We start from the raw sequence: 26,689 nt of genomic DNA, 5'->3' as shown, positions 1-26,689 counted from the left end.
GACTCTTTAGTATGCTAAATGCAGCCGATCTGTTTGCATTATTTTTTACCCATTATTCATAGAACTGGTCTACAACCGTAGACCGCACGACTAAACACGTTACAGTTTTTAGTTTACCTGATAATTTAAGTTTTTATCTGTGGAATTGTTTAGGTAAGTAATATTTGTCATAGTATAATGTCCTTGAACCAGTACTGAGATTAAGAGACCACTTCAATAATCTAGCTCAAAATTTAATGACACAACCAATCGGACGAAGGCTCAATCGAAAGACCCCAGCTGACCTGTAGTCCTTAACTATACCTTAACTATAAAGTAGTCGCTGAAGCCCAATAGAATCCATAAACAGAAGCCCAACGAAACCCAAGACATACGTGACGTTATTGCAGTTCCAAGAATACACAGGAAATTGTCAACGGGCAGTTTTCTACAAAACATTTTTTTTTTTTTTTAATAATATTTATATTGGTAGATTTACTTATACTCTAATTATATAAATATATTACAGATTGTCAATATATTGTAATGTTAAATGAAAAAAAAAACACAAAAAATTACTAAAAACTCTCGGTGCCTATATATAAATAATTTTTTTATGCTATTTTAAATTCAAATAACAAAAATTAAGTTAAAAAATATTTTCTCAAAGAATAAAACCCTAACTTCATTTTATAGGCACCTTTTATATCTAAATTTTAAATATGATTAATTTTAGAGATTAACGAAACCCAAAGTATAAACCAGTTTTTATGCAAAGTCGCACAGACCTCCCTTTCATCACGTATAAAAGCTCTCATGCTGTACTTCACATATCTATAAAAACAATAATTAAGACTTCTTCTCCCAACAAACTGCTCGCAGCGATTACATGTAGAAGAGCGAATCGTCACCAACACACACAAAGACTAATGGAGTCATTATTCAACCCTTCTTTACCAAAATATCTTCCAAGGGTGCATTTCACATAAAAAACAGATTTTCCTAACCTAAATAACACTGGATAATATAACGGGAAAATCGCATATTGTACTAAATCTTACTCCTATCTGTTGAAAAAATTAGTATTTTTAATAAAAAGTATTAAATATCTTTTTAATTTTGTGTTTAAAAAAGGCTTTATTTTTTTTTCTTTTTAATTACTTTAAAATTGCACAAAGAGGTATTTTAATTTTATTTCAAATATTTCATCAATATTAATAGACAAGGCAAGAAGCTCGAGTTCATTCGGAACAATATTCCCATGAGTTTTTTTGCATATTTACTTTTATGAGATACCCGAAAATAAGGTTCAAGAGGTCGCTGAGGCGAAAATTTGTTGAATTTTTTTTAAACAACTTTTTTTAACAAATTGTAACAATGAATTTTTTTGGCCCTGACAATTTTTTTTTTTGAATTTTTTGGGCTATTCTGAACAAAATAAACTTGTTTAAAAAACTTTGAAAACAACTTAGTGTCTACAAAAAGTACTAAAAATTTAAAGGACGCTGTCGGGATTTGGAATTATTTCTTGGATGGTAGATTATTGGTATCATTGTCGAAAATACAAATAAATACATAACCTCCATTCAAGAAAACTACTCGCGAGAGCGAAATGCTAATTTCACTGATGAAATGGAAATCTACGATTTTAGAGGAAGTTTGTATTCACCTGTGCTAGGTCACTGTAATCGTGTCAGCGCAGAAGATGTTTGGACGAAAGATGGTTATGGTATAGAAATTTTTTATCTTACGATGACTCTAAAAAGGTTCCGATTTCTTCTTCGTTGCATTAGGTTTGATGATAAGGAAATACGTGCAGAGCGATCAAAAATTGACAAGCTAGCTCCCATTACTGTGATGTTTGACCAGTTCGTAAAAAATTGATCGTGTCGAACGCTTTATGAAAATATATGAACGTGAGGACAAGAGGTTTGTTGTATTCTATAGATTTTTTAATGAGTGTCTTTACTGTATGGCTAATAGGTCTATAATTCTCTAGGTCCGTTCTATCTTCTTTTTTATGCAAAATGATGGTTATAGCATTGTTTACAATTCCATCCTCTCCTGCGGCTTTGTTATTTTTCATTTTTCTTAACGCTTGTCAAATCTCATCTACCTTTATCTCTGATATTAGTTCGGAACCTTGATTTATGATATGATATGATTTATTCGTTAGCTTTCTACTTAGAACTTTTAGGCTGTTATTTTCCTGTATAGTACGTGTAATATTAGCAGTTTTAAATTTCCTTAAATCTCTCCTGATTGTCATCGAAACAGTTTTATTTATTTCTCTTAGAGTATGGCTATGGGCATTTTTATCGCTTCTTATTTGTCTTCTTTTATCTAGCAGCGTTTCAGTATATGGACTTATTTTACTGTCTGATTTTCTTTTAGGACAGTTCACTCAGCAACTTTCTTGTAAGGCGTTTATGATGCAATTATTTAAGCCATTAAGATCGTTCTCGGAGGTTTCATGCAGTAGTAGCTTATTATTGATATGTGTCTGATATTGATATGACACCATAAGATTTATTTTTAATCGTTATGTTCCTTTCTCTTGTTATGTTGATTTGGTCTATCGCTCATATCATTCTGTGGTCACTGCTTGTGGTAAACTTGTTGATCCCTAGTACCTGATAAAAAAGATGGGCTATGTTGTGGAAAAATATAAGAACTATGCTTCGGTCTCCCCTACAGTGTGGTTAAAGAGTTAGGTACCAAATAAGAAGTTGCCAAATAGATAAAACACCCAGTATTTTTGTTATTGATGAAGTGAGACCATTAAGTATGGGAGTTTTGAGATCGCTAAGTGTTTCTTTTTATTGTTAACGTATGTCACTTTCTCAATGAAACACCCTGTATATACATTCCATAAATATTTGTCCAATTAACACTAAAAATAAACTTAAATAACAAATAATCTTGTATAATAATAATTAGATAAAGCGTACATGCCATAATACTCAAATATTGTATACAAACAATTTTTTAAAGTGCCAAAGAAATGACTGTACTACATATGTCCAAAAATAGATCTTTTGTTGCGTTCCAGAAATATAAGTTGTGACTTACCTAAAACACGTTAGGCATTGTGAGCTCTGCGGAATGAAAACCGAGTAAACTTTTAGCGTTGTTTTATCTCAGGAAAGATAAACAAAATTGTTGTGGTGTTATTTTAAAGTGTCATTTACTGGTTTGTAAGATCTATATGATAACAAGCTGAGGATATTCTTAAAGGCTGTAAGTTTTAATTGTATTTATTTACGTATTTAAGTCGAAAATTTTGCTTTGAAATATAGTCATTGAAAAAAATCGTAATTAGCGTGAGCTATGCAATAAAAATATGATTTGGTTGAAATTATCGTCAGTTCGCATAATAGCACATAAATATGTTAATACAAACGCGTATGCCCTAACTTACTTATATCTTTTTAATCACAAACAAAATGTAAAAACAGGATGTGGCACTCCAGGAGTGACCGAGGAGAGGAAACATAGCTTTCTTATCGTCTAAGCATGGACCAATGGTTTGAAATTACTTTAATTTATTTTATTTTATTTTATTCTACTTTATTTCTATTCATTTCGATAATCGATTTGATTAGATCATCAATTCGATTAATTAATTAATTTGATAATCGATTCGATATTTGGTTTGATTTGATTCAATTCGATAATCGATTCGATAGTTAATTCGATTCTATAATCTATTCGATAGTTGCTCGATTCGATAACCGCAAAAAACGAAACCTTCAAATATTGCATTACAAACCTTTTAGCTAATGACCAGACATTATGGAAGGCTACTAAAAAGCTTGAGATACCATACACAACTATCCTTTCCATTCGTAAACCAAATCCCGAATGGGCCCGTTTCAACAAAGGAAAAGCGGAAATATTTGTCGAACATTTTACCACAAATGAAGTCGAAAAATTAATTACCGCAGCATGTCAAATGTTACATGTCAGTTTTCAGTAAACCAATGTTTACCCGAATAATTACGACAAGACTAGAAAAAAAGTTGGATTTCTACCAGCCCCGAAAACAAGCTGGCTTCCGCTCAAAATTCTGAATAAGCGATTAACTACAAACAGTAAAATTCTTAGATAGAATATAACAGATCACTGCTACATATCTTTGTAGACTTTCACAAAGCCTTTGATACCGTGGAATTAGACAGCATTATAACTGCTCTAAACAGTAGTAGAATAGACTAACGGCTTACAAAGTTAGTACAAACCTTGTACCAAAACGCCACAATGCGTGTAAAACTACATGATACCACCAGAGAAATTTATATAAAGCAAAGTGTGCGACAGGGCGACACTCTCTCACCTAGATTATTTATAATGGTCCTCGAATACGCCTTTAAAATGCTAAAGTGGGAAAATAGAAGAATAAAAATAGACGTGAAAATGCTCAATCGTCTGTGTTTTGCCGACGATATAGTATTTATTACCAAAGATCTGCGTGAAACATAACAAATGTTACAAGAATTAGAAACGTACCTTCAACAATAGGTCTAAAAATGAACGTCAGTAAGACCAAATTTATGACAAATTTGGTTCCCAGCGAACACCTAACCATCCAAAATCAAGTGGTAGAATTGACAGAAAAGTTCATATATCTCGGTCATGAAATCCGAATAAGCAAGAATAATCAGACCTGTGAATTTCAACGACGGATAACACTTGCTTGGAATACGGAAGACATTTGACCAATAAGTTCTTCCTATTATGACATACGGAGCAGAAACTCTCACAAAAACAACAGTACTAAAAATGCGAGTGGCACAAAGGTGCATGAAAAGATCGATTCTCGGCGTGACAAAAAAAAGACAAAATAAGGAACCAAGACCTAAGGAAAAGAACATGTATCACTTATGTCGACGAACGTATAGCCAAGCTGAAATGGAATTGGGCAGGCCACATAGCGAGACTAAAAGACTTAAGATGGACCAGAAAACTTATTGACTGGCACCCAAGAGAAGAAAAACGCAGCAGAGGACGACCACCAACACACTGGATGGACGACATTAAACGAATATCCAAAAAATGGCAACAAGACACATAGAACCGTGAAGAGTGGCGAAAAATGGGAGAGACCTATGTCCAGCAGTGGAAAGAAAAGGTTGCATGATGATAATGATGAAATTATTGTTATACTGCGCTTCTCCATAAATAATTAACATATGGTACTCACGAATCGAAAACATTTTCGAATGTATTTTCGTTTTTTGGCCGTTGACTTTAGAAAAAAAAGTTATGACTTTTTTGCGCCAAATGGTGCCTTTTATCTATACCTTTAAGAGATGCACTATTTTTGAGGACACCCTGTATATGTCTGGTCTGCTTTATAATAAATATGCTTCATGAAGTCGTCGACGAACTTTTGACTTCGTTCAAGCAATTTGCCAGCTCAATTGAACTTAGATGTCTATTTCTAAACACGAAGAAATCAAAAATCGTTTATCGTGTGCGGATGTTGCACTCCTACGGCATCATCCTGACCTATAATAGTGTAGTTGTTGTTTTGATTAAAACGCTGAATGGCTCTTTGAATAGCACGAGTTACAACTAGCACCTGGGCGGCATAATATTGGCTACTACCATCTTGCACTAAAGTCACGGCTCTTGCAGCATCTGTTTTAAGCAGCAAAACGTTTTAATACCAAATCGGTCTTGTTGTTAAAATCAGTACCATAACAAATTATTTGCCGCTTATCGAACTTACATTTTTGAAAAAAAAACAAAGTCCTATCGTTTATAAGAAATTCCATAAAAAATTAAAAAATAATGTATAAAAATTAATAATTGTACTTATACGATGGTTTTTCTAAATTTATATATATGCCATATAACAGGTCCTAAGTTTTAAAATTCACAATAAATAGGGAATATATCAGAGATCGAATTTTTTACAGCTGAGTGAACCTAATTTAACCAGAATTAACGATTTTTATTGTAAAGAAACTTAATTTCTTTAATATAATAAAACTTAATGATATCTAAACAATAATTTCGAATTTGTCATTAACTTTCATAATTAATATTTACTCTAATAAAGTTTAAAATACAAACAAAATAAAAAATAGTATAAAAAAACTAATTACCCAAAAAAATGCCAGTTGGATTTCGCGTTTCATATCCGTTTTTTCTTGTTTTTTATTTATCGGTTAGTCTATTACCTGTACGTAAATTTTGTAAAAGCCTTACAATACCATAAGTTAAACTATTTCTGTTCCTCGAAGACAGTTCATAGTTTTTACAAAAGAATTTATTTTGCTATAAAGTTTCTGATTATCCATCCCGTATATAATACTGTGGTCCTTGAATTTTTCTCATTCTACTATCCCCGCTTGTTTTACGACAAAAAAGAATTTGATAGGCTAGATGCTAACTTTTCCATTTCTTTAAAAACTTCTTTTCCAGTGGGTTATTCTTGTCGTAATTCACGAGACTCCCAAAACTGTCTCTTATCGTACAAATTGTCAGAGAATTGGGAAAATCCTAAGAGTGTGAAATGATATTTACTTCAACGAACAAGGAAATATTCCTTCAAACAAAACAATTTTGTTTTCAATCTAGAAATGTCACACTGAAAAAAATCAATACCTACACTCTGGGACTAGATCAGATTGCACGAGATTCCAGCGGGAGTTTTTTTGCTAAAAGGGTAATAGAGATTGTACTAATGCACGAAAAAATAAAAATCTCGTCTCCGGGTCTCTCTAAAAATAGGATGGAAGAGTTTTATTATCGGAGCGCCTTAAAATTCACGAATATTGTTAATTATAGTCTATATTAGTAATTATATTTAGAATATAAAATATTTTAGTAGTAAGGTGAACGTTGTTTTCATTGACTTTCATTGATAATGTTGATAATTTAAATATATATTTAAATTCTACATCAACTCAACATCCAAAAAATTTCTTAATAACAGTATATATTTACAATCTACATCATTACAGAGTATTAAGTAAATATGTTGCTGGTTTTGAGCGTAAAGAAGAGACATCCAAATGTGTCTCACCTTATTCTATTTTGGTTTAGTTTTGAAGTAGGTTTTGGGGCTTGTGACTAGGTTCTATTTAGTCTAGTTGTGGCTGGACCTTCTTCTTCTACTTCTTGAACATCTTTCGATCTGTTTAATTCTGAAGCTGCCTTTGGTTAATTTCCTGGTAGGTAAATTGCCAACTATCCCTCCATCTTTTAGGTGGTCTTCCTGGAGGTCTTGAACCGGGCGGGTTATTTTCTAGGGAAATTTTTGGGAGTCTATTCTCATCCATTCGTCTTACATGACTGTACCACATCCTTTTACGCTAACTTCCCCATCTTACAATATCTTGAATTTTGCACTGCTCTCTAACGTTTGTATTTATCACCCTGTCTCTTCTTATTTTGCCTACTATTGTTCTAAGGGTTTTTATCTCGGCAACCCTTAGCATCTGTTTCGTTTTGTTGGTATCTTCGCGCACTTCTATGCCATCTGTCATGATTGGTCGTATGCAAGTCATGTAGATTCTAATTTTACTATCTGTGCGCATATACGGATTGGACCAGACTATCTCCCGCAGACATCCCGACAATGTGGATGCTTTGTTGATCTGACTCCTTAGGTCCTTTACTGGGTAAATGGTGGCTAGACCATTGTGGAATAATTTCCTCACTAGCTTATTTTTGTGGGGAAATGTACGTTCATTTTGTGACTTCGTGGTTCGATGTATTTCTTCTTTGATGCGAAGAATCTTTAAGTCGTAGTAAAGTGTTTGATTACTTACGTACCATGGTGCATTTACTATAGATCTTAGCACTTTAGACTGAAATCTTTGGATGGTATTCAGCGACATTCTTCCAAGTGAGATGTTGGTCAAGATGGAGTCCAAGGTATCTAACGTCTGTTACTGTTGGTACTCTTACCTTGTTCATTCTTACAGGTGGGTCTGTGTTGCGGCGGTTGGTAAATGTTATTTTAGTTGATTTGTTTTGTTTACCTTTGTTTACCCTTTTGTGTACCAATCACTAACTACGTCCAAATGATGTTGTAGGTTTAGTGAGATTATTATGGGATCTTTATTTAGAGCTATTATTGCTAACAAAGAAACCGATTGCAGTATCATTAGTCTCTCGTATATGGCTGTGTAGAGGTGTAGAGTGAGAAAAGCAGCGGTCCAAGAACACTACACTTTGGTACTCCGTAGTTCATCGAACAATCCAAAAGAGGTTGGATTTTTGGTCATTGAATTGTACAGTGAAATATCTTTTTAATAGGTAAGATTTGAATAAGAGCAAATAGTTACTGGATAGTGCTAAAAAAAACTACAATTAATTCTCTTACCACAAATTGCCCAAGAACAATGTGGAATTATCACAGGTAGAGGAACAAGAGAACATATTCTTAACCTCTTCAAGGACATAAACACATTTGTGTATGTTTCGTTTAAAATATTGTAATAATACTTTAAACGTGGTTCTCATTTACGTAGCGGCAACCGTTGTGGACGTCTACAATCCCCCCTCTTAAGTTACAGCGAAATAGAGATCAAAATCGCTTGACTTTTGTATCTCGTCATATTTTTATATTCACGTGTCTCCTTGACGGTATTTTGAGGTTATGAGAAGAAGTCCAGGCACTGAATTTTTTCAATTTGACATAATTTTGTGCAACAAAAATTGGTGAGTACAGAATACATATCTAATATACAAGATCGTACAATAAAATCAAATATAATATTTTGGTGTCTTGAGTAAATTACGTGAAAATAACCGTACACATTTGTGTACGTGGTGCAGAAATGTCAAAATAATTTTGTTTTTATTTTCATTTTAGAATAAGGCACCATGTTTAGGGAGATACCTACATAATCATTTTATAGCAGAAAAACAGAGAAAGTAACCATTCTAAGTTCTGTGCAAAATCCAAACAATTCAGATTTGGAGGAAATTGAAATTGAGAATGATGGCCAATCAGAAGAAGAATTGGATTCCTTATTGGAATTGCCAAATAACAGAGATACCATGGAAGAACTTTCCGAATCAAATGGTAGCTCTGATACTGATAGTGACTATGATGACATTCCTCTGGCTTTGAGATACAGACAACAAAAATACAGTAAGAAGAGGGCAACCGATTCAGCATTGTCATCTGAGCCTCCTGTACCAATACAGAGTTCCGAAATCTGGTATTCAGAAAAGGATAATGCCTTTATAAACAATCCACCAATTTTTCGAGGTAACTATCAAGTTAATATAAATGGCGATACGCCATATTCCTTCTTTGTAAAACTATTTCCTGATGAAATTTTCGAGCTAATTACTACAAAAACAATTCGTTATGCGCTTCAATCTGGAAAACATTCATTTTCGGTTAGCATTGCTGAAATGAAACAATTTTTTGCTATCAACATCATGATGACATACATAAAATACCCTGCCTATCGGATGTATTGGTCATCCGTTCCAGGTCTGAGTTTTTATCAAATTGCTAACACTATGTCCCTAAAAAGATATGAAGAGATAAAAAGATATTTACACTTCAACAATAATGATGAAATTTCTGAGAATAATGATGACGCATTTATAAAAGTACGACCTTTTCTTGATTTACTGAGTAGAACATTTGCTGATGCTGCAACACGAACTGAGTATATAGCTATTGATGAGATGATAATTCCATTCAAAGGAAGAAGTAGAAATAAGCAGTATATTAAATCTAAACCCAAGAAATGGGGATTTAAAGTATGGGTACGAGCTTCAGCAAATGGCTATGTATCAAAATTTGAGATGTACCAGTCCTCAAAAAATCAAAATAAATCAGAATTGGGTATCATTGGTGATACAGTTGTGAGGCTGTGTTCAGGATTAGAAGGTCTCAATCACAAAATATTTTTGGATAATCTATTCACTTCTATACCATTAGTCATCTACCTAAAAGATGCAGATATACATGTAGTAGGAACTGTCAGAGCTAACAGAATACACAAAGCTAGCGAAAAACTGACGGATGGTAAGATTCTTAAGAAAAAAGGTAGAGGTTCATGTTCCGTGACAACATCTAAAAACAACATTACAGTGCTACGATGGGCAGACAATAACCTTGTTCATATGATTTCATCTTTCGCTGGTAAGGATCCTCAAGATACTGTAAGAAGATGGGATAGGAAAACAAAGACTTACATTGAGGTTCAAAGGCCACAGGCTATTATTCGGTACAATCGGTTCATGGGTGGCGTAGATTTATCAGATAGAATGATTGCTCATTATCCACATGCCATCAAAAACAAGAAGTTCTATCTGAGAATTGTTTTTCATTTCATGAATGTTGCAATTATAAATGCTTGGTTGTTGTTCAGAGAAGCCAAATCGTCAAAAATATCTTTACTAGAATTTAAAGCATCTATTGCTTCAACTTTAATTGAGTTAAATGGAAATGCAAGAAAACGAGGAAGACCCTCATCCGAAAATTCTGCTCCAAAAAAGAAAACGACGTGGACAAAAGTTGCACCTGAAGTTCGCTTGAATGGATTGGGACATTATTCAATGAAAATGGACTACAAAAATCCACCAAGATGTCATGACAGAAATTGCAAACGCAGAACAAGATATAGATGCAAGCAGTGTCAGGAAAGTGTGTGCCCAGAGTGCATGGAATCGTTTCATCAATAGATCATCCGCCCATTGGCAACATATGTGTACGTTTTCATTTTTGACTTTTACAATGTCAAATTTGACAATATTTTTTTTGCAATTTTTCATGTATCCGGATGTTAATAATTAAAATATAGAAAAATATTGGACTTCTTATTATTCAAAGAATTAATTCGTCCCTGAAGAGGTTAATATTCGTCAAATTATCGAAAAATCTCGAGAGTTTAACACAGAAACATATTTATGCTTTGATGACTATTCCAAAGCCTTCGATGTCGTAAAATATGATAAAATGTGGCATATACTTAGAGAAATGGGTACGCCAGAATATCTAATCTATTTATTACAAAAACTATATGTAAATAATACTGCTAATTTAATAGTTAAGAATGTTGTTTCGAAAAATTTTAAATTAAAATCTGAAGTTCGGCAAAAGGGCAGAAGTTCTGAGGTTAGGCTCCGTTATTACTAACAGTAGAGGATGCGAAGACGAGATCCGTCGACGCATCGCAATGGCCAGATTGGCAACAGCCAAACCCACAAAAATTTGGAAGAACACTGACATCACAAAAAACACCAAACTACGCCTTTTTCGAGCATTGATATTTCCTATCGCCATCTATGTTTCAGAAACTTGGACAAAAAAAAGCCGATTCAAAGCGTATAATGGCATTTGAAATGTGAGCTAACCGTAGAATGTTGCGCATACCATGGACCAGCCATCGCAAAAAATAACTCAATTCTAGCAGAACTTAACATAAAAACTAGAGTCATCACAACTGTCAACCAAAATATACTAAGATATTTTGGACATATAACTAGAAGAAGAGAAGGTATGGAGCGAATGATAGTTAAAGGTAACGTAGCGAGTAAAAGATCCAGAGAAAGATCTCCAGTACGATGGTCGGACCAAATAAAGGAGATTACTGGTTACTAATTTTCCGAAACAAAACAACAGGCACATGAGAGAGATAATTGGACAGAAATTGGATTGTAAAGCAGACCTCCGTGCCAAACTTTGTCAAACGCTTGTGAGGTATATAGGAGCATATGGTTGCAGTAATAATTTTCTTCAATAGTTTTTGATATTTCATTTTCATTTCATTGATTTGTTGTGTAGTGGAGTGATTTTCCCGAAAACCAAACTGAAGTTTTGGTAGTAATGTCTGCATGTATCCTTTGCTTATAGTTAGGAGTAGTCGGAGGGGCCGATAAGATGTTACTTCATTTTTCTCTTTTTCTGGCTTCATAATCATAATGATTTCAGTGAATTTTCATATTTTTGGAAAGTATGATAAGCTTAGCACGCGATTAAATTTAAACTGTAAGTATAGTAATAGTTTGCGAGGAAGTTGGTTTAGTACTTGTGCCGATATTAAATCATCACCTGAGACCTTTTGTGAGTTGAGTTTATTTATTTCTTTTTTTTTTACTTCTATAGGAGTCAAACTTTTGATCGGGAGGGACATTTAACATGCTGCGCTTATGATAATCTCCACTTCTTCATCAGAGTCTGTTGGCTCTGTTTAAAATACGTTTGTAAGATGCTCAGTAAAGATGTTTGCTTTTTCTTTATTGGAACGGGCCCATTCGCTATTTGGTTTACACTTGGGAGGGATAGTTGTGTATAGTTTCCTAAGCTTCTTAGTTGCCTTCCATTAGGTCTGGCCATTTGCTGTAAGATTTGTAATGTTAAAAGGTTTCGTTGTTCGCTGCCTTGATGGCTAATCCAAGTTGTCAATGTGGTCTATTGAATATGTACAGTGTGTTCATTAAAGTGTGGAAACGGTCTATTATCTCATGACTTAATTATTTTCAGAGCAAAGCTCTGACAGGTCGATTTTTTGTTTTTTAACCTTTTGGAAAAAAACTTTTGCCTTCAGTATCTCAGCAGATGTGACGTTCTGTTTTCCCCAATATCCCCAAAAAGTAAATGTATGGGCTAAGATTGCTGGGAATACTATTGTAGCTCTGTATTTTTTTAACGGTACTGTGACGGGTTAAAAGTATTTAAAGATGTTGCAAACCTACGTAGTTCCATTTTTAACTGCAACATTTCCAGATATCAATAATCCTGATCAAATAGATCCAAACGTTTGGTTTCATCAGGATGGAGCAAGTTCACTTTATGCTGTAGTGGTTAGAAATTTCTTTTCCCTGGATTGGACAACGCGGCCACATTGAATGGCCTGGTAGGTCACCAGATTTAAATCCCATGGACTTTTTTATTTGGGGTTATTTAAAAAGTAAGGTATATGTAAACCGACCTACCAATTTGGTAGACCTCACACAAAGAATTCGTACCCAAATGCAACAAATTGCACCAGTGATGTTGTCAAACAGAACCCAAGTATTCATTGGACGTCTTGAATACTGTCAATTAAACCAATGAGCCTAATTCAAGCATTTGTTGTAATTATGTTATTCGTTTGTCTTTAATATAAAATGACTTCTTTAATAATTTTCTTTGTAAGACTAATTTTGAATTAAATTTTAAGAAATACGAGCAATGGTTTAGTTTACACTCTGTATATTGAAGTTTGAATGTGATGAATTTGGTACGGATGTATTCAGAAGAATATGGGCTTTTAATTTTTTAGGTAAAAATATGCCCTTTCTATTTAAAAAAATATCGATGACGTCACATCTGCTAAGATAGTTATTTCTTTTTTCAAAAAGGTTAAAACCAAAAATAAAAATCGATCTGTCAGAGCTTTAACTCTGAAAATAATTAAGTCATCAGCTAATAGATCGTTTCCATACTTTACGAATGCAGTGTAAGTTGATTTATTTTTTAAATCTTTGCCAGGTTCTCCTCGCACGTTTTCAGCAATAAGTTGGCGAATGTACAGGGAAACATTTATGGTATGTGTTAGTTTTCGTGCAGTTTGTGGTGTAGATTGCCATGCCGACTTTTGCACAAGTGAGGTGAAGTAGTGAGCTGCTTTATGTATGTCATGTGGAGATTTGATCCGCAGATTAAGATTAAGGTAGGATTGAAAATCTACCCAGTTGATATTTTTTGACGACAATCGAGGAAGAGGTAAGTTGTTTATAACAGCGGTACTATTGCTCATAATGGGTGTATGATGCTATTAGAGATTATAGCTGGGTTCTATTAGACAGTTCTTTCTGGATACTTCTTTGCTTATGTATTAGTACAGTAGATCTGGAAGATTTCTGGGGTCACTCGGCCGTATGGTAAGGATTCCGTTGTTGTGGCAATCATAGTTGTAGTTAGTCATTGCTTTTAAAAGATTACGACCTTTTGTTGTTGTGAGCCACAGTATGTGTGTTTCGAGTTCCAATCTCTCCGTCTACGAATTTACTGGCAAGTAAGTGGACAAAGGCTTTGTATTTATCTGTGGAGATTGCATGTCAATGTGGGCTGTAGATTGCAGATATATTAACGGGCCATGGTGTTACATTCACTTGAACGATTACTGCTTGTATTTTTTCGGTTGCATATTTTGGCAATTAATGATGTGATATGCAGCTGTGGATGATTACCGCCGAGCCACTATCAGTTGTACTATCGGGGTGAATTTAAAAGAGCTTAAATTTTGTTTGAGTATTATTGAATTTATTGATTCCTATGATAATATTTAAATTTTAGTGGATGCTACAATATTGCAGAATACTCAAAAACATAAAAAAAGCTAAGATATAGTTGTAGTTATAGTTCAAGAAAAAACATTAATTTGTTTTATATTACCTATCATGATAATCTTCTTCTTCTTCGCGTGCCATATCAGAATTATCCGACGTTTGCGATCACCATTGCGAAGGCTTCTCGATATTCTGCAATATGGAATAATTGTCCTGCATTTGATATCGGTGTCCAATCACGAATGTTTTTTAACCAAGAAACTTGTTTTCTTTCTACACCTCTACGGCCCTCTATTTTGCATTTAAGGATCAGTTGTAATATTTTATATTGACTTCCCCTTACTATATGTCCCAGATAAGATATTTTTCGATGTTTAACAGTCTTTAGCAGTTCTCTATCTTTGTTGACGCTCCTTAATACTTCTTCATTCCTTTTCCTTGCTGTTCAAGGTATCTTTAGTATTCGTCTATGAACCCACATATCCAATGCTTCAATTTTGTTCATGATCCATACTTTTAGCGTCCACACTTCTGCACTGTACAAAAGTACGGACCAAACATAGCACTTAACCATTCTTTGTCTTAGTTCTAAACTGAGATGATTATTGCAAAGAAATGACTTAATTTTTATAAAAGCAGTTTTAGTCATTGCTATTATAAGTTTTATTTCTATATCTGGATCTAGTTGATCCATTATCACAGTTCCCAAATATGTCATTTTGTGAACTTTCTCAACTTGTACTCCGTGTAATTGAAGATTTGCATCGGGATGTGGGTCACGACTAAACACTAAAAATTTGGTTTTGTTCACCTCGTGAATACGATCAAGCAGAATTTGGAGACCTTCAATATTATATGACAGAATTACTGTATCGCCTGCATATCTAATCACATTAAGTAGTTCCCCGTTGATTTTTATTCCATATGGTTGTCTCTCAAGTGCCTTTTTAAATAACTGGTCCGAGTCAACATTAAACAATGTGGGCCACAAAATGCAGCCTTGTCTGACTCCTCGTTGTATGGAGATTTCATCGGTGTAGTTTTCTCCAGTTTTTACGATAGCAGTTTAATTTCAGTAAAAATTTTTAATGACACGAATATCCTTGTCATCTATTTCGATATTTTTCAGCATTTGCATTAATTTTACATGCTGTACTTTATCGAATGCCTTTTCGAAGTCCACAAAACATGTAAATACAACTTTTCATTGGTAACGTCATTTTTGTAATAGGATGTTAAGCGCAAAAAGTGCCTCTCTGGTTCCCATGGCATTTCTAAAACCAAATTGGGTAACTTCGAGATCTTCGAATTTGCGTCTAATTCTGTTGTTATTGTTATTATTAGGACAATTTTAAGAGTGTGGCTCATTAGGCTACTTAATCGATATTCTGAGCATTTTCTCGTATTGTTTTTTTTAGGTATCGACAAAGATGGATTTGAGCCAATCTGTGGGAATCACTCCGGTGTTATATATTGAATTAAAAAGTCTTACTACAACTTTTATGTTATCATCCTCTATTAGTCTCGGCAACTCAGTTGGTGTTTCGTCTGGACCACAAGCTTTTCTAATTTTAGCATTATTTATAGCGTGTTCTACCTTGCATTTCATAATTTCTGGGCCGTCAGTACAGTTTTGGTAGAATTCGGCAATATTGTTCCTGTCATCTTCAAACATCTCTGATATATACAGCTGCTATTCTTTTCTTATTTCGTGCTCATTTACAATAATTTTGTTATTATTATCAACAAGTACAAAAGGAACTCGTTTTTTAAATATGTTACTCATTTCGTTTAGTTTTTTGTGCATATTAAATAAGTCGTGTTTAGATATTACATCCTCCATTTCGTCGCACCTTTCTCTCATCCATTTTTCTTTGGCTAATTTGATCTCCTTTTTTATTCTTCTCTGTGAGTGTCTATATTCTGCTTCATTAGATTTTATCAGTCTTCGTTATTCCATTAATTTCAAGATGTCGTCTGTCATCCATTTTTTTTTGTCTTGATTAAGTTTTTTCTATAATCATTGTTTGTGGAGATTTCATTAACTTGGTTTTTCATCATGATAATAAGTTACTTATATCTATTAAATTAGAATTAATACAACTTATAAAGGTAAAATACTTCGCAAGTAAACTTGATTTAAGTAAATCATAAACATTCTGAAATTTAGCAATATATGTACTTTGCGAAAGCCAAACTAAAACTTTGAGCATTAATTTCCACTAAGTAACAGCCAAATCCTTTAACATTGAAAAATATCTTTTAATCTAGCGTTAATAAATAAAATATCTAATGAAAATTCATGTTATAGTACCACCTGTGTAAGTGGCCATAGTAGCCGAGCACGTTAAAGTTGAAATAAAAAAAAAATATATTTTATTAAGATGTATTCTAAAATTAATTTAAAATATTTTAATATTACTTAAAATTCATTTGTGTTGCTTGCCTGGCCTACCACCTTTATTATATCGTATATCACGGAGATACTATTCATATTTGTCATTTATTTCATTTCTGCTGTCAATTGAAATTAGGACAATAATTCGTGGACATGGCCACTAATGACCACGGCTCTAATTGACAGTTTGTTAATGCACGTCCTCCTCCTACTAACACGAATGCTGACTTTGAGCGTTAGTCATTTTCATGCCGCACATCAAAATCGATGTAAACAACATCTAGCCAGAGTCCTCGTTATTAAGCCGTGTACGACATTTAAATGCTCAATATAAGCTACTAATTTGTTTTATTTTTATTACTGTAGCTATAAGGCGACAACAATGATATATTTGATTTTCTATGTACTGTTTAAGTCTAAATCTTTGTCTGAGATCGATGTTACCTACCTTCATGATTGTCTTCTTTATAGCTCTTTCAAATTTATATTCTTGCTAATTTTCTTGTTGTTATTTAAACGTCCCTTGTTTTTATTAGGCATCTTCACATCAAAGTACTTTGTTTTTCTATTTCGTCTTTTAATTAGTATGAGATGCTGCCTATTATATGTGACTGCTTCCTATATGTGTACACATACTAAACATTGTGTCACAGATGGTGATTACGTGCTAAATTAAATGAAATTATAGTAATTTAATGTGGTCCATTTTAATAAAATTGGGCATACCAATGCACCTGGTGAAACTAATTATTATTATTATTATATTACAAATAAGGGCAGAGGAGCGAGCTCCTATTATGCCCAAAAAGCAAAAGAAAATCAAAAATAAAAAATATCCTTATAAAACTAATAGAAATTATAAAGTTAAGTAAACATAAACAATTTAGTATATCATACAAAAATTGAATTGCGAGACAATAAATAAATAAATAATGCTGTCCGAGAAAAAAATTGATCCAAATTATTCCAGATATTAAAGATTCTATTTGGCAAAAAGTTCACCCTGGACCTGTCCAAAACAAAATTATGTTTTAAAATATGGAAGGACATAATTAGATCACCTCGAAGACGTCGCTGCTCAATGTTGTAAGATGAGCTATGGATAGTCTATCTTCATAGTTAGGTCTTACACGGCCGTATGCCAGTCTTGTGGCTTTACGCTGAACATTTTTAAGTAGGATCTTATCGCGAATGAAATCTAGATTCCTCATTGGTCCGGCAAACTCAAGAATAAGTCTAACGTATATTAAGTAAAGTTTACTAACAGAAGTTAGAGATATACGTGTAAAACATTTACGGATAAAAAACAGTTTCGAGTTTGCACGTTTACACACCGACACTATGTGATCAGACCAATTTAAATCACTATTAATTATCACTCCGAGATCATTGTGGGAGGTTACCGAGTTTAAGGGATGGCCATTATTAAAGAACGGCAGTAATGGTTTATTTTTGCCGATATGTAAAACAACGCATGTTAAGCGGAAGCAACCATTTCGAGGACCATTTTAATATTGCGTCAAGATCTTGTTGAAGAACATGTTGGTAACTAGTTGTGTCATCAGCGTAAATGGAAACCTTACTGGATACGATGAGCGCAAGATCACTAGTGTAGACACAAAATAGTAGCGGTCCAAGTACTGATCCTTGTGGGACTCTACTCTTGACTGGCTTATCTAGTGAGTGGTCTTCCACAACAGGAACCTTGGAGTATCTGTCGGATAGAAAATCTTCAATCCAAATGTTTAACTTTTCGCGGATACCATAGTGATCCAATTTAGCTAGTAATCGACAGGAGAGGAAAAACAACCAGGAGATTAGAGCACGCATCGGAAAAGCTAGATCCACCTTCAATCGGATGGAGGCCCTTCTTCAAAAGTCACAACGTCACTCTTGATACAAAAGTAATAATGCTGCGATGCTACGTCTTCTCTGTCTGCTTAAGATCCCGTGGACTGACCGAGTCACAAATGAGGAGGTCCTCAGAAGAATGAATAAGAATCGAGAAGTACTGACCACCATCAAATCTCGAAAGTTACAGTTCTTCGGACATATTATGCGAAATGAATCCAGATATACTCTCCTTCAAGCCATCCTGCAAGGAAAAATATTTGTAAATCTAGGTCCAGGAAGAAGAAGAACATCTTGGTTAAATAACCTCAGATACTGGTTCAATACAACATCTGTGCAGCTTTTCCGCGCTGCTGCAGATAAGATAAAGATTGCCATGATGATCGCCAACATTCGTAACGGATAGGCACATCAAGACGAAGAGGACATTAAAGTAAAAAGTTTACCCAAAGTTTACCACTGGAAGCTGTTTATTTATAACAATTTTTTAAGAAATAAAAAATTTAATTTTTATTTGTAATTAACATTCTAAGAAATATTGCTCAATCTCGTTTGCTACGCCGTATTATCTTAATGTCATCAGCGTATGCTAAGATTTGTATCGATCTATTGTAAATATTACGCTGTCTCTAATTCGTGAGTCATGGACTGCCTGTTTTAAGGCAATGTTAAATGGAAGATTAGCCAGGGCATCCCCTGGTCTGAGTGCATTCTTTATCTCAACTGTATCCTCTCCCTCCTTGTATCCTAATACTGGCTTTTAAGTTAAACAATGTTATTCTCTTCTTCTTCTTTCTGTGCCTTGCTTGTTTTCAAGCGTTGGCTATCGTCGTATCAACAAGCTGATGAAATTTTTCTCATACTTCCTAGTATCTATATATTTTTTTAATGGCATATACATTAGTCATTCAGCCAGTTGCAGTAGATTCTCCAATTCAAAAAAGATGTGATCAAGATCACCCAGTTTTCCGCAATGTTTTCAATTATAATTTTCAATCACATTTATTTTATTTTATATAAATGACTTGGATAGCACGCATGTCCAAAGCGTAGTCTATTTATGGTGGTGATATATTTACGTGAAGATTTAAAATTCTTAAACCAAGTAGTTTGTGGAATAACTGGTTGTAAAGTAGTGTATCTTGTATGGATTGTAAAGCAGTAAAGATTCCATTGATCTTTTCATGTCGATAGCTGGTTCTTTTTTTAAAAATCGTAATGGCATCTAATACACATAAAGAATATGACAATAAAGAGCATGATATTATACTGGTTTTAGCTAAGTATTGTTCAGTGGATGTGGGTTCGAGCCCCAGCTCAGTGTACAGAAAAATAAAAAAGGCTAACGCAGCAGTTTAAAATTCTAGATGAATCTGCGGCTTAGACTAGAATATGCTGGTGTCTGATCGGTGAAGCAGTACGGCAACAGATAAGGGCTTGCGGCTCGGTGATACTCCTCCATAGATCTCTACCGGAAGGGTGTGGCGCCTAAATACCGGTGTATATATATATCTACATATTCATTATCTTTGAGTCCAGGGTATCTATATTTAACAGCATTTTTTAAACACACCATTTTTATTATTGTGCAATTTTTAGTAATAGAAGAAATACTTGCTTGACCTGTATATCATCGCTCTCTCACGGTTATAGACAGGTCTTACGGACTTGTATATCATCGGTTAATATTTCATATGGTTTCCAAAACTATATGATGTAAAGACAGATTGCATTTTATTTCATTGTATGGAGACAATGTACTCACTTTAGAGCAGTTTAGGGAATAGAATTTTCCTGCAGCTGTTGCAGGAAGTGTAGTTGGAATAACACTTTCATAAATATATAGCCATTTAATTCATGAAATATTAAGCCGCGCTGGGTAAACTTTGAAATATGACAATTACAGTGAATAAAATTTATTTTTAATGCCAATTATAAATTAGTCTCTTATTTACATTTATAATACATGATAATTTTATTCACAAGGTCTGAAAGAAGGAATAGGATAAGTTCATTATGTCTTATAATATCTGACTAGATAAAACTGAAAAACCCTAGCTCATTTTATCAATTCAACATTTAGGAAAAATATGAAACAAGAAAATAGATTCAGATTATACAGTGTCCTTAAAGTAACGCATAAATTTATTATTAGCTAAATAAACAACAGTATTAGAAATTCCCGATACAAGTCGATTTTTCATTTTAATTCAGGTACTATTTTTTAAATTATAATCTAATATGCAAGGTGAAACACTTTCGTATGATGACATCATCGCCATTTTTTGTAATGAAACCCCATATTTTCTCAATTTACAGATTTACCTTGCTGAGCTAATTCCAAAAATGCATAACACGTTGCTTCAAATTGGTACAGGGTAACAAAAATGCTAAAATTTCAAGTTACTTACAAAAAAAATAACTAAAGAATAAACTTATTATATAAACGCAAATGCTCTAATTTTAGGAGAATAACTGTTATCAGCTCAGTGGGGAGGTTATACGGTCGAATAATAAAAGAAAGAATATAATTAGAATACGAAGACATACAGTTCTGCAGCAGGTAATCGAAAAACGGAAGGCAAGGAATCTATCTACCCACCTATTGTTTGTATATTTAGAGAAGGCATACGATACGGTATCTTTGAAAAAACTGTTTCAAACATTGAAAAAAGTAGGTCTCAGTAGAGAGTATGTGTGTAAGTGTCGTTAAAAAGGAAACTTTTTATCTGAATCATTTCCATTAATAAAGAGGCTTAAACAAGGATGTTGTCTATCTCCCACCTTAATCATTAATATTTAATCATCGCTAGAGCAGTGGACCAAACAAGTATCCGGAATGGGAATCGACATAGGCGGTGGTAAATGTCTCACAACTTTATTTTTCACAGATGATCAGGTAGTCGTAACGAATGATGAGGAAGACATGAACTACATGTTTAAAAAACTAAAGAAAGTATATAAAAAATGGAGCTTCAATATGAATATGTCAAAGACAGAGTATCTGAAAATAGGAGATGATGAAGAAGATTCAGAGTTAGAAATTAGAAACATAAAAACATGCAATTAATATAAATATCTCGGATCTATAATATCTAAAGAAGGCACTACCAAAAGAGAAGTCGAAAACAGAACGCACCAGGGAAAAAAGCGTTAAACATTCTAAACTCTCTACTATGGTCTAAAGATATTAGATAATATTGTTCTCAAGCTATTTTCTTGTGGCATTTTAAAGTAATTACTATTGAAATGGGAATAAGCCACAATTAAAAGTTAAAGTACGTTTATTGAGAACGATTTCCGAAGTGGAAATTGAAACGTCAATAAACGTACTTTAACCTTTAATTGTGTCTTATTCCCATTTAAATAGTAATTATATTAGATAATAAACGAAATTGACAATCTATCGAACCTTGGTAGAGCCTATTATGACTTATGGGACAGAAGTTTGGCAGATCACGAAAAAAGAAAACGAATAGAAGTAGTAGAAATGGATATTCTAAGACAGAATTGAAACGAGACAACTAGTGTGGTATGGTCACGTGAAGCGAATGAACGAAGATAGACGGCCAAAGAAAGCTTTAAATTACATATCACAACAAAGAAGAACAAGGGGAAGGCCTTAAGTTGCCTGGGAAGAAAATGTAGGGCACATAATGAGAGATAAAGCCATCAAAGAAGACGAATGGATGGACAGAAAACGATGGCGGTTGAAATGTGAAACGATGTGGTTTATTAGTGATCCAAGCCCCTGAACCATAAAAATATTTTTAATGTTTACAGTATTTTTTATTTTTTTTTTCATTTGACGTTAAAATCTGTCAGAAATATTAAAGTACTTACTAAACTATTCAAGCAGTTTATCATTTGCAACTTTTTTTACAAAATGCATTTAACCGAAAGTGATAAGATTGAAATATTAATGATGATTGCTATTGGTGATAAGATGAGGACTCAACAAGCAGTATGTCAATTTTTTCATGAAGGGCGCTCAGATCATGAACCTATTTCACAATCTACGGTAAGCAGAATAGAGCGAAAATACAAAGAATTAGGCCATGTGGGATATGCAGCAAAGCATGACAGGACAAAAATTAATGAAAATATTCAACAAGACATAATTTTGGGGGCAGTAGAAAATCCACACTGTATAGTGCGAGAATTATCTAGGGATTTTGGTGTTGGAAAGTCTTCATCAAATATTTTTTTAAAAGGTAAAATACTATCCTTATAAAGTAAGTCTTATAAATGAAATGGCTGAAACGACTTTGACCGAAGAAGTGAATTCTGTGAATATATGATGAGCCAACCTAAGAATTTCATTTATAACGTTTTATTTTCGTTCGAGGCAACGTTTCATGTTAACAGTCATGTTAACCGACAATCACCCATTATTGGTCTGGTAAAAATCTAAGTGTCCCATACGCAAAGACCACAAAAACGAACTAATGAGAAATACAATAATTATTGGTCCATATTTTTTTGATAAAAGTTTAACAGGAGCATTATATCTAGATTTCTTACAAAATACACCAATTCCTGATCCGATCCAGTTTTTTTCTGATATTTAAACACCCAGTAATTTAGACTGCAGAATCTGGTGTCAACAAGGTTACTTGTTTTTTTTTAAACGAATTTTTAAACATAACTTTTCCACAACTTTGGATCGAAAGAAGGGGACCAGTGAAATGGCCCCCTAGATCACCTGATTTGAACCCATTAGATTTCGTTTTATGGAGTTATTTAAAATCTAACGTCTACACAAAAAGACCTGATAATATACGTCAACTACAAGACCGAATTAGACAAGAGATAATGAACATAACACCCGCTATGCTACAGAATGTTAAAGACGAAAGTAGTGATCGGGGGCCAATAAAAAAATGAGGGTTCCATTTAAGAAAAATAGTGATGACGTCATCATAATAATGTGGTTCACCCTGTACATTAAATTATAATTTGAAAAAATAGTAAATTAAAATCAAAAATCGACCTGTTTCGGCAATTTATAATAATGTTGTTTAGTTAGCTAATAATGAATTTATGCGTCCTATTATGGACGCACTGTATACTTTATTATTATGAATTAACCCCTTAACGTACACATTAATTTTGAAGTTATGGTCAAAAAATGATCGAATTTTTTTTCAGTAAAAATGTTTTGTTTTGGTTATAATTGAATAAAAAAAATATTTTTAATGGCGTAAAACCTTTACTTTTCGTGGGGGAGGGGGGTGTATGCATATCCGTTGAAATTTAAAAATTTTGTTCAGACGAAATACTTTGAATAGGTAAATAATAGTATGATTTATATGAACAATACAAATATTCCAACATATTTTATTGACACACACACAATATTGTATTTTAGATGAATTATAATGAAATTTAGTAAAACAAAAAATATACACATTACTCTAACCTACCGAATATTATATGCAAAATTTACTTACCAAACAATAAGTATAATATTATGTTGAAAATAAGGCACAAATTAGTTCAAATGCAAAAAACAATAAATATCGACTTCAGACGACTTTACACCGGCAAGACAGAAGGCTTGTATCAAAACAAAAGTTCGACAATAATATCCGTTAGAAATGATGATGATTGCTATTGCATCTATTTTATAATAGAAAAATAATTTAGATATATGCTTACATATGTCTCTTTATACAAATATCCGCTTTGCAAGGCTTGAAAAATTTTATGGATAAAATTTAACCGGCGCCCGTGTCCCAGACGAGCGCGTACAAAATTACCAGTAAGGCGCGCCCGTGTCTGAGACGGGCACGTACGTTAAGGGGTTAAACATAAAGATTAAATTTTTTGCATGTTGATACAAAAACTAACAAAATAATAGTAGGAATGTTAAAGAAATGCCAATCTAATGAAATACTTTTTTCCAACTTATTTATGTCCATACTGTAAAAAAAGAAATAAAAAATAAAGAATTTTAGTCAAAAATTATTTTACCTTTAAAATTATTTGAATATTTTTACGATGAAAATAAGCAATTTTTTAATACGCACACTGCAAATATTTCATGACATCAACGCTATGATGCTTATAAATGCCATTCGTACATACTGAGCACATTTTTTGATGTTTGTTTTCGTTAGAACACATGTAACATCACCGTCTTTTCTTATCATGGCGATTATCTTGTCTAAATTGTTTTGAAAGTAGTTCAATAAAACGCCTTATCATACCTCGAAGATTAATTGGAATATTTCTGATATTAACCCTCATTTGAAGGTGGTCCGTGAGAAGTTCTCTTCCCAAAAAAATAATAAATTGTCGTTTGTATCTTTACAAACCTAATATTGACTATCTAAACTGTGAACTCCCCCTTTTGTTAAATTATAAAATCTTATAATTTCGTGAAGTTTTTTATCATTATTTTTGATTGTAGCTATATGCTATAGTCAAGATAGCATTATGACAGATTTACGCTTTTTCGGCACAAAATGATAGGAGTGTTCGCAAATCCAAAAATTGTTGACAAAGCGGAGCGGTCTTTATTAGACAAAAATTCAGTAGGAATCTCTTTTTTATTTTTTCGCACTGTTCCTGTAGACGTTAGTCTACATTTTTTCAATTTATTGGCCAAGTCAACTCATATAAATATGAATAATATGATGCCGTGCTGTTTCGATTACTGGTTACAATAGACCAGCGATTCTCAAACTTTTTTTACACGTACCACTTATATAGATTCTGCGTCAATCACGTACCAGATATTAAAAAAGTAGATAATAAAATTTACTAATCTTGGCAAAAATGTATTTATTTAAAAAAAGAGCATTATAAATGTTGCAGAATAAAACTTGCAGTCTATCCCAGTCCAAAAATTCAGTGAGAAGGATGGTTCTGGATAGCTACAAGTGAATCGATATCAGGATCAATTGTGCTTAGTTTAATTAGTAAATTTGGATCAAGATTAAACCTACTGCAAAATTTATTTTTCACTTGTAGCATAGCAGAAAATCCAGTTTCACACAGGTAGGTTGTCGTAAAAAGAAGTAAAAATAACAATGCTTTTTTTGATAAGGCTGGATACTCATTTTTAATATTTATCCAGAATTCGACTAATTCTAATTTTGAAAACTCTATTTTCAAACCCCCATCACAAGATAGTTCTATTAAAGACCCTTTTTCATCCTGTTTTAATGTTTCAAGAATGCTATCCAAAATAAATGGTTGTCGTATTCAAAGAAACTAAGCATAGTCTTCGTCAAAATATTCTTTAAAACTATCAATTAGCACACACACACATGTGATCAATCCTGCCCCTAAGGAACATGTGTATACCAAAGTAAAGTTGGATCCACATGTCCGAAGATCAAACCGATCACACTTCGCTATTGAAGTGGTACCTATCTGACCCCCAGGCTTTTCCTCCACCCCTCCTCAGCTCACAAAAGCTCAGCACAAAAGTGTGTGCTCTTACACTCAGTCGTTGATTTGGCAAAATAAATTTTGTTCTCCTCGCCGGCTGAGCATACGAGTAGAGTCCGGCCACCGAGGCCATGTATGCCGCACATGACCTTGGTGCTCGGAATTCTCGGAAATTTTGGACGAAACAGCATATGACATTCGATGTTTGGTAGAAGACGTGGTTTTGTTTAGACAGTGAGCGGTATATGTTTTTTTTGGGTTTTTTTGGATTTTTTACTATATCTAAACTACTACTATGTGTGCGTGTGTTGGGGTGTGCATGTGTATGTGTATATTGCCCTCACACACCCCGGTGTATATTGGTCTTATATACTATCGTTTTAGTCTCGCCAGACTGTGATCGAAGTGCTGCAGCCATCCAAACTTATCCAACCAACCATCCCTTGATTGGTTGCAGCAGTTCTGTCCCATTTTTTTGGTGCTCACTGTCTAAAATACGTTGATTTGACTCCTCTGTGACTATCTTATTTCTTCATTTTTATTCTTCTTCCCTATATCCAGTTAATTGTTGTTTCGGCCGTCTGTACACCGTTCTTGTGTTGATATCGTAGTCTGTTAACTCTCTTATAATATCCTGTTGGTGTGGTTTCTGAGTCCGTTAAAGATGTCGTAGGCTCTTTCATCCATTGTCCTTAGGATTCTTTTCTGGCCAGAGTCTCTAAATACGTATCTTAATGGTACGTATTTTAAAATATTTAATGCCTCTCTGGTCATCCAATTTTGGGCTATTTCGACTTTATT

General features: G+C 33.6%; 1 protein-coding gene across 1 annotated transcript in view; it reads left to right on the top strand.

Annotated features, from left to right (window-relative positions):
• The first annotated feature begins 3,079 nt into the window (after window positions 1-3,079).
• Window positions 3,080-26,689, top strand: part of mGluR (metabotropic Glutamate Receptor) — a 720,415-nt gene continuing 696,805 nt past the window's right edge. The window contains exon 1 of the mRNA XM_072546856.1: window positions 3,080-3,219. The gene's annotated coding sequence lies outside the window, so the exon portion shown is untranslated. The remainder of the gene's footprint in view (window positions 3,220-26,689) is intronic.

This window comes from Diabrotica undecimpunctata, chromosome 10, assembly GCF_040954645.1.
Source record: "Diabrotica undecimpunctata isolate CICGRU chromosome 10, icDiaUnde3, whole genome shotgun sequence".
In the NCBI taxonomy this organism is placed as follows: Eukaryota; Metazoa; Arthropoda; class Insecta; order Coleoptera; family Chrysomelidae; genus Diabrotica; species Diabrotica undecimpunctata.
The sequence above is the reverse complement of the archived record's forward strand: the minus strand, read 5'-3'. Positions and strand labels throughout refer to the sequence as shown.